A 7219-nucleotide genomic window follows, 5' to 3' on the forward strand; every position below is an offset into this window, starting at 1 on the left:
TTCGATTGGGTTCAAGTCTGGGCTCTGGCTGGGTCACTCRAGGACATTGAGACTTGTCCCAAACCCACTCCTGCGTTGTCTTGGCTGTGTGCTTAGGGTCATTGTCCTGTTGGAAGGTGAACCTTCGCCCTAGTCTGAGGTCCTGAGTGCTCTGGAGCAGGTTTTCATCAAGGATCTCTCTGTACTTTGCTCTGTTCAGTCTCCCAGTCCCTGCCACTGAAAAACATCCCCACAGCATGATGCTGCCACCACCACAGGGATGGTGCTAGGTTTCCTCCAGAAGTGACACTTGGCATTCAGTCCAAAGAGTTCATCATGTTTCATCATGGTCTGAGAGTCTTTAGGTGCCTTTTGGCAAACTCCAAGCAGGCGGTCATTCTATCTGGCCAGTTTGCCATAAAGGCCTGATTGGTGGAGTGCTGCAGAGATGGTTGTCCTTCTGGAAGGTTCTCCCATCTCCACAGAGGAACTCTAGAGCTCTGTCAGAGTGACCATCGGGTTCTTGGTCACCTCCCTGACCAAGGCCATTCTCCCGATTTGCTCAGTTTGGCCGGGCGGCCAGCTCTAAGAATTGTCTTTGTGGTACCAAACTTCTTTCATTGAAGAATGGAGCCCACTGTGGTTATTTATTTTACCTTAACTGACTTGCCTCATTAAATAAAGGATCATTTGTTCTTAACTGACTTGCCTAGTTAAATAAAGAACTAATTMTTATTTTCAATTATGGCCTACCAGACGGTAAAATACCTCCTGGGGKGACAGGGGCTGGGATTAGAAAATTAAATACAAATATAGGACAAAATACACACACTACATTCATCTTGGGGACCTTCAATGCTGCAGATATTTTTTGGTACCCTTCCTTAGATCTGTGTCTTGACACAATCCTGTCTCGGVGCTCTACGGACAATTCCTTCGACCTCAGGGCTTGGTTTTTGCCCTGACATACCCTGTCAACTGTGGGACCTATATAGACAGGTGTGTGCCTTTCCAAATCATGTCCAATCAGTTGAATTTACCACAGGTGGACTCCAATTAAGTTGTAGAAACATCAAAGAAGATCAATGGAAACAGGATGCACCTGAGCTCAATTTCAAGTCTCATAGAAAAGGGTCWATAYTTTWATTTTTTATACATTTTCAAAAGATGTATAAAACCCCATTTTCACTTTGTCATTATGGGGTACTGTGTAGATTGCTGAGGATTTACATTTTTTAAATCCATTTTAGAATATGGTTTTAACATAACWAAATGTGAAAAAAGTGAAGGTGTCTGAATACTTTCCCGAAGGCACTGTATATCTATTTATTTCTTATCTTAACTAATGTAAAAGAAACACAGGAGCAGTCATTAAAATTATTTATTTTTATTGAAAATAAGGCAGGCAACAGTTTTCCCAGGCCTCCACCCTGGAGGTTCACTGAGGAAGATCTCACCTGACTCAGGTAGCTGCGAAACCTCTTCCAGGCTGAGACCTTTGTCATCCTAAGCCTTGCCAGCCCTCAGGCTTTGAGGCAGCCTCTTTGACACTGCCAAGTTCATTCCTCAGGGGGGAGGCCACAGTTGCTGTCTGCGCCTCGTCTTTGCTACACCCCATGGTGCTGAAGGTAGGGCGCAACAACTTTCATTCGCACATGGGGAAAATAGCAAAGGGACAGTACACTCCACTATCAGAGTATGGATCAGCCTCCTCCTTTCCACATGCAGACTTGGGTAGGGGTAGAAGAGACCCATCGCCTTTATTTTTACTAGTGACCATTGGTCCATGGCATAGTCTACAAGCTGAGGCTCTAGTGAACTGTAAATCATGATGATGATATTAATAATAACAATCAAGGTGCAGCTACTGTAGAAGGTGCAACGGAAGTTGAATGACACGTTCTGGTTTTTACAACCAAATCTCTCTTCTTTTTTTTTTTAAATAACCACGACTCAACGTTAGTGTTTATGTCTTTTTAGAAATGGCTACGCTCTCCGTATAGTGACAGGGGAAACGGCTCGAGTCGCACAAAAGGGAATATAACGTTGCAGATAAAGTTCGGAAGGACATCATTTCATGKGCACAACATCTAAAGCCCCGGATCACTATACCGAGAGCTTTGACATTTCTAAAAGGACTTATTTCGGTGTTTTTGAAGCCTTTGTAAAAAAAGGCTCCACCCTTCAATAACATACCGTTTCACATACACTAGAATAGCCTGGCAAATGAACTGTATACAGTACATTTCTGGAAGGCATGAACACTTACATCAGTGTAAACTGACAGCTCTATGCATTGTATCTGCAATGTTGCACCCCAACTTCATACGCCACAGTTAACGTAATAACGGTTAATTTAGCTAGATGGCTAACGTTGCTGACTACAGACAGTAGGTTAACTAGCTAGCAAGCTGTTAGCAAACGAGACGATAGTTATTTCAAATAGTTTTAACATGCATTTGTCCTCTTGCTATACAAAACAAAAAGTTCACTTTGGCGCTTTTCATATTGTCCAACTGACTAAACACAAACTTACCTGTGCTAGCTAGTATTAATTTATATTTTTTTGTTGACATGTGTCAAGTCCCTTTTCTCCAGGATCTCGCAAGTGTCAAACATCGCGAGACCTTACATTGAGTATCTTAACCGTAAAGCATGAAATATGAGTGTTTATTTAAAGCTATACTCCTTAGTTGCTAGCTACATCACTTATACCCATTGGTTCTTGAAGAAAATAACGTATACATGCCTGATGAGCTTAGTTTAACTGTCGTACTCTATCGTACCCCATCAGAACCCCACATATAATAAGCTTGTTATACTCCAATGTTTGTAAACAAACACTGTATAGCCTCAAAACATGGTTAAAACTATACTTTTGATATCATGGATGGTCAGTCCTTGCAAACAGAGCTCTAAAATACAATTTCTCCAGGCCCATATCCATCAGCTTTCTATCAAAACACAGGCGAGGTGASACTTTGTTATTGTTTCAATCAAGGATTCCAGCTTTAAAAATGTGGATTATTGTTGCTGCCATTGATTGCAACGAAATATATTGACGACTATGAATATAACAACAACTCTAACACAAAAAAATGGATGAGCATTATCTTACAGCAGATACGGTATGTACATCACATATAGGTGTTTAATACCCCACTCATGATGTTACGGTAGAGCAGAGCTCCACTGCAAGTTCACCTGTGTGAAAGCGACACCTGGTGGTCATTCTGCGATCAACACTGCCCTGTATAATTTATCTATGAACCAACCCTCTGGTCTATTTTAACTTTTTGGTGAAGTGGTTTACTGTATTTGTATACGATTTAGCTGGGATCATCCCTAACGTGGCATGTGTCATCATAATCTTCCTCTTTGGATAAAAAAAAAAACACCATTCAAACTTGTGTGAGCCCCTAATCCTACGTTATTAATGATAGAATGGACAAAAACTATAATTCTCTGCAAAGAGAGGACCACCTTYTGCTAGGTTTCCATTCATAGCTCACAAAGCAATCTGTTACGAGTTATCTTTATTTAAATTAAAGTATCAAACACAAGATGTGCCTGAAATAGATACTTACTCATCCTGTGCGCCCTGCCGTGCTAAATTGCTGCTCTGAGTGACAAAGAGAATAAGAGAGGGTTTTATTGAACAAATGAAAGGCTTCTTCAGGCTTGAGTGAAGCTGAAGTTTGAAAATAATGCCTGTTACTTAATTTCCATTATTCATTCAAATGTGGGGTTATGTGGCTACAGGATGGATTTAAATGTCAATTTATCTAGTGTGGGAGGCTGAGTTGGGTAATTGTAAACCTTGAGACAGGTTTTATTTTCTTCTCTCTAAAGCCCTCTGTGTAAGCTGCTGAAACAGAAACTGGCACAGAAACGCCATGTCAGTTCACTTGGCTGCTGACAACTTCTTAATTGCGAAAAAGAGTGCCGTTTAGTTCACCACAATGAATGAGTTCAAATCTGGCTCGTCACAGGTTGTTAGATCCTAATTTCCTAGGTTATAATTTGTTTCCCACTTATGAATATTGAATAACTRAGGCCTGCTGTGACACGTGGCTCTATTTTGAGGCATTTGCACAAATTATGTAGACACAATTCTGGTTCTGTCGTGTCGTGCCTGTAGTGTTTAAGTCTTCTATAACAGAATTATCAATATCCAAAGTCCATAAAGATGAAGACAAATTAAGTATAGATTCTGTATCAGATGCGTAATATCTGTTTCCAATGACCATACCTTACCTTAACACCCTCAAGCACAGACAGAGAYAAAGCACATAGTTGATAGAAAAGTGTTCTCAAATACTGTTCAATTACCATGAATTATACAAACATTGAATAAATAGGCTACTGTATTTAAGAAAAGAGATTTGCTCTATGACACATATTCTAACCACTTAGAAACGTCTTAAATTTAAGATCGCTGACATTGATGACCTTGGTGTGATTTCAGGGTGTACAGTACAGTATTGGACAACATCCCCTCCACCAAGCCAGCAGAGAGCCTCAACAATGGCCAGATTGAAGGCACCAGAGTGTTGAAAGGGAAAACTCCCAGTGAGGGGAGAGGAAACATGAACCATATAATGACTGCTGAGGGATATCRGGCTAAATCGGATTATCTACCATACTCAGCCGTCTCGTGCTTTAATTAAAAACACTCTGATCTTGTTCCTCCAGGGTTGKGTTCGGGAGGGGCAGAGTGCACAATAGTCTGCTCTCCCACTTCAAACAGGACAGTGTCTCACGTTGAAGAGGATTAAAAGAGAGAATGACCAAGCTACAGACAAGGAGAGAGATAATATAGGAGTAGGGCTAAATTGCACGGTTCTGTGCCCCTCTGCCTCATGTGGAATCCTGTGTGAATTCCAGCCCTACAGTGACTGCCAGAGCAGCAGTTGGATAAAGGGCTTAACTTTCTCTGTGTGTGAGTCTCTATGTGTGTGTGAGCTGAGTAGAGTGGGGTGCAAAGCGTGTGTGTGAGAGAGAGTAATGTAGAGCAGACAAAAGCAGGGTGCAAAGAGGATGGGGTGCACAGGGGATGGGATACTGCCAGGGGTCAGCTGGTTTCAGGGAAACACAATCCATCAATCAGATGTTAAACACACACACGCTGCTCTAATCTGCCGAGTCATGCTCACACAGCCCACAGAGTGGAGTGCAAATGCAGAGGTTAAATGTTGATCCACTCACACATTCTAGAGAGCTTGTGATAGCCTTGCTGAAATGGTTTGCTACAACAAAACAAGTTAGCTGTGAAATCATAATTACACAAAAATAACTTAGCCTTAAAAAACAACAAAGACCTCAAAAACAAAATGCATACTTAATCCCTTCCTTAATTGACTTATTCTACATGTTTCAAATACCCCCCTAATAGCTTTCAGTACACAAACTGAACCTTCCCCCTGTGTACATTTGATCAAATCATGTTATCAGGGTCTGATTTTCGACAGACTGATTGAAGTCTCCCTTTAAGGGAGGGTGAGGCCAAACCAGAGATGTGTATATGATACTGGGTCAGTAACACTAAGGGACCCTTGAGACCCAAGATGGCTGATCCATTGACATTGACGGCCTACAGCTGCACCAGACTGGCTGAAGGTSGAGGAGGGGACAGGGAAATGAAAAGGGGTCGAGGTGTGCAAAGAGACAATGGATCCGCTGAGTGCTGTGTTGCTGAGAAACCCTTATCCTTATCAGGAACTATAGCCGAAGGCAAAAGGGCAAACGTGATTATTGACAACACTAGATTTGATTCAAATCAGTATTTTAAATATAAGGATGGTTTTGTTCTCTTAATTATTAGCATCTAACACCGTGCGGTTTCATCTAATTTTCTTTAAACAATACAGTGACCAGCATTTCAATATAGACACTTAAACCAYTAAGCACTCAAATGACATTTTAAAATGTGGACTTAAGAGTAAGATAAAACATATATAAATATAATTCATGGTGCAACACTTTCAAGCCTGTGATCAGCTATGGCACCCCKTCCCTGATCACTTCAATCTTTACTTCTTTGGGTATGTTGGCACAGAGGCTCTTTCTTGTGACTGTAGAATGATCACCTCAGTATTTCAGAGATAAACAAACTAACCACACAACAAACGGGTAAACTACAAAACAGGATCGGTGAGTTAGCCAGCTGTCGTCGATAAACAACCCCAAATAAGGTATTGCTTTTCTGGTTCGTTAAGAAATGTAAACTTAGATATGTGTTTTTGGTTGTTGAGTCAATTGGACCAGGAATTGGGGAGTGGGAGGGGTTTAAATTAGTGTAGCCATTTATCTAAACTTGTAATCATGGTCGAATTATTTAAAAAACTCTCCACCCCATGACAAAACGAGTAGAATTGCAAGAAATGTGTTATAAAATTGCTAAATCTTCTCTAAGCCCCATGGCAGAATGTGTAGATTTGCAGGAAATTAACTCTAAGGGCTCTATCTTAACAAACCTAACGCAATAGTCAATCTAAGCGTTGGCAGTAGCGCTATAGGTTCGAGGGTGTGTCCAAAATATTTTAGCTATTTTTACAACCACAATTATTTCTACATWTATTTCACCTTTATTTAACCAGGTAGGCTAGTTGAGAACAAGTTCTCATTTGCAACTGCGACCTGGCCAAGATAAAGCAAAGCAGTGTGACACAGACAACAACACAGAGTTACACATGGAATAAACAATAAACAAGCCAATAACACAATAAACAAGTCAATGACACAGTAGGGGAAAAAAGTCTATATACAGTGTGTGCAAAAGGCATGAGGAGGTAGGCAATAAATAGGCCATAGGAGCGAATAATTACAATTTAGCAGATTAACACTGGAGTGACAAATGAGCAGATGATGATGTGCAAGTAGAGATGCTGGTGTGCAAAAGAGCAGAAAAGTAAATAAAAACAGTATGGGGATGAGGTAGGTAGATTGGGTGGGCTATTTACAGATGGACTATGTACATTATCTGCGCAGTTGCTGGCGGTGGCTCGAAAGGGCTGGGATTTGATGAATAAATAARTTGTGGGTGTGTTGAGRCTTTACCCCCTCACTGGCCAATCAGAACATGCTCCATGGCTAAATATGTGGTTGCTTCAAGTTGTGTATATACAGTCTTGTATATATTACCTTGGGATCAACTCAAATTCCAATGTTAGTCCACTATAGTTTGTTAAACAGCTTACAGAAACAAAATAACTAAATGTAGACCTRTCCCATCTTTGCT

General features: G+C 40.9%; 2 protein-coding genes across 2 annotated transcripts in view; both read right to left on the minus strand.

Annotated features, from left to right (window-relative positions):
- Window positions 1-2596, minus strand: part of LOC111954721 (mediator of RNA polymerase II transcription subunit 30-like) — a 66146-nt gene extending 63550 nt beyond the window's left edge. Inside the window, exon 1 of the mRNA XM_023974610.2 lies at window positions 2516-2596. The gene's annotated coding sequence lies outside the window, so the exon portion shown is untranslated. The remainder of the gene's footprint in view (window positions 1-2515) is intronic.
- Window positions 1-7219, minus strand: part of aard (alanine and arginine rich domain containing protein) — a 348357-nt gene that overhangs the window by 308437 nt on the left and 32701 nt on the right. The gene's annotated exons all lie outside the window — the stretch shown is intronic.

This window comes from Salvelinus sp. IW2-2015, linkage group LG30 (genome assembly GCF_002910315.2).
Source record: "Salvelinus sp. IW2-2015 linkage group LG30, ASM291031v2, whole genome shotgun sequence".
Taxonomy (NCBI): Eukaryota; Metazoa; Chordata; class Actinopteri; order Salmoniformes; family Salmonidae; genus Salvelinus; species Salvelinus sp. IW2-2015.